This window comes from Berghia stephanieae, chromosome 1 (genome assembly GCF_034508935.2).
Source record: "Berghia stephanieae isolate SIO BIC M18660-M18661 chromosome 1, UCSD_Bste_1.3, whole genome shotgun sequence".
Taxonomy (NCBI): Eukaryota; Metazoa; Mollusca; class Gastropoda; order Nudibranchia; family Aeolidiidae; genus Berghia; species Berghia stephanieae.
In genome coordinates this window covers 25,430,288-25,432,787 of record NC_088360.1, presented here as the reverse complement: position 1 = coordinate 25,432,787, position 2,500 = coordinate 25,430,288, and the positions used below count along the sequence as shown (strand labels likewise).

Genomic DNA, 2,500 nt, shown 5'->3' with positions numbered 1-2,500 from the left:
TTAGCGGTTCTTATGTTACTTAAATTAAATAAACAGTTTGACTTTTCATTTAATCTCATGGACAATAGGGAAAAATTGAGAAATAAATTATTTTTTTTGAAACCCCAAATCGATTCAATGTTTAGTCAGGATGGAGCTGATAGGAAATAAAGTTGGAGTTTTTGCAGGTACTGGAAGGGAAAGAGTTGAGAAAGAACAGGAAAAGATGACGATTAGAGGAGGAGAAGGAGAGGGAGTGAGTACTGGAGAGGGAGAGGTAGAGAGAGAGAGAGAGAAGAGAGAGAGAGAGAGAGAGAGAGGAGAAGAGAAAGGAGAGAGAGAGAGAGAGAAGAGAGATAAGAGGAAGAAGAAAAGAGAGAGAAGAGAGAGAGAAGAGAGAGTGGATAAGGGCAGGGATATGTGTGTGTTTTGTGTGTGTGTGTTAGTGTGCGTGTGTGCGTTTGTGTGTGTGTGCATATCACCATGAGATGGTTGGGAGGTTGGCAGATACTGGGAGAGTGGAGAAGGTGGAGAGAGAGAGAGAGAGAGAGAGAGAGAGAGAGAGAGAGAGAGAGAGAGAGAGAGAGGGAGAGAGGAGGTTGATTTGGATAGAGAGTGGGTAGGGGCAGGGCATAAATTTGTGTGTGTATGTTTGTATATGTGTGTGTTTGTGTGTGTTCTCGCTTGACTGCTTATTTTACGGCAAGCAGAATAGAACACATTGTCTGTGACATCAGCTGATTTTTGTTCGGTTACTCTCTTTTCTTCTTACGATTTGCTGGGCGATTGGAATGAAGGATGAGGAGAATGAAACGCGGAGGAAAGAGTTGGGGGGTGGTGGAACTCATAGACTACTACTAGGATCCTGTGTAATCTGTTGTGGAACTTACGCACCGTTGCAAGAGCAAGGGTCTTTCTTGTCCTTCGAATTAGCCAAGTAAAGGTTTACTCAATAACATCATAACATAGCAGTGGATAGATGATTAAAATCGGCTACAACGTGTTCCCTTTATCAGGCACACAAAGACCTATCTATATTAGAATGTAATTTTTAGGTTAGTTACACCGTTTTTAGAAGTGCTCTTGTGATTTTGTGGTATGACACACTCGCCTTGGCACCTGTAGGTCCTGGTTTGAGTCTGGCTTTTTGGAGGCGCAAAGTTAGTTGACTTCTGGATAAAATGCTTTTTATTTAAAATCATATTTTCTCAAGGTACTCAGGAGTAAATCAGAACTTGACCCTAAATAGCGTTGTCTCTGTCGAAAAATGTGTAAACAGTGCTTGCTTCACATGCGTTATGTCTCTTGTTACATATCAAGTGTTACTGTTGGATTGGGATACCTTGAGCACATTAACTGGAGGTTCAGCTATAGATAGTTCGAAGATGACGTCACTCAGGTATTTGTTATTGTTTTTTGCCATCCGCGTTTATGAGTAATGCTCACTGAACTGTATTAACCCGACTATAAACGTTCATGGATACACACAGGTTTGTGTGTTGATCCGTTATACTTCCGGATGGCAATGTTATGAGCTTCTTAGCCAAGCGCATACTATCTATAGATGGAATGAAGCTGACGTCACTCGACTTTTTTTAATAGTCTTTAGACCGTCAGATGGATAATAGTTGTCACTAAAGTCCCTCTAACAGACTATGCACGTTTGAGTCTACCATTATAAATACTACTACTACTACAAACAGGAAACGTGTTTTCCTTCTTAATCCACTAAGGTTGTGTGTTGATGCGATAATATGACAGGCAGACCAAGTGAGTAGTATAGCTTAACGCAGAGCATTATAACATAAAAGCCCAATATTTTCATTCATTTCATATAACATTATATCTTTTAATTCTTTTTATTTGTCATCCTCAGATCAAGGATAATATGATTATCACATGCATACCGACCCAGCATCAAACGTCAGTCAATTCGTACGGGTGTGTGTGTTTTCTTCACAAAATATTCGTGGAAGGTGATTCTATATTGGATTATTATCATGGATTATATCTGATAATCTGTTCGGAAATAGATGTATGCAGTGGCGTGACGTGCTGACAGTATACGGTGGTGCCAGAATCAGAAGAAAATGACTTTAAAACATGCTATATTTGTAAATACAAAAGAAAGGGGTAAAAATTAAAGAAAAGACTTACTCAGATAAGTACGAGGCGGTATATACTATTTCTTAGTTTTATTATTGTATAAATGCTGAAATCCATTTTTAACATATGGCTGTGGTGCCAGGCACCAAATCAACCAATATAGCCACGCCCCTGGATGTATGGGTATCATATTAACATGTCACCACCTCTTGTCTATAAAATGTATTATGTAAGGAGGAATCAGGAACCAAAAAGTGCTTTTATAAATTGAAATGACAAGAACTGTGAGAATTTAAAAAAAAATTCACACGCAAAGGCTATGTGTGCGGCTATGTGGTTTTGTGGTATGACACTCGCTTTCAGTATGGAAGGTCGTGGGTTCGAGCCTCGCTCGACGCATAGTTGTATCCTTGGA

At 39.5% G+C, this 2,500-nt stretch overlaps 1 protein-coding gene across 2 annotated transcripts in view; it reads left to right on the top strand.

The window, feature by feature from the left end:
- The window catches only part of LOC144970972 (UDP-N-acetylglucosamine transporter-like), a 140,666-nt gene that overhangs the window by 110,821 nt on the left and 27,345 nt on the right, over positions 1-2,500 (top strand). The gene's annotated exons all lie outside the window — the stretch shown is intronic.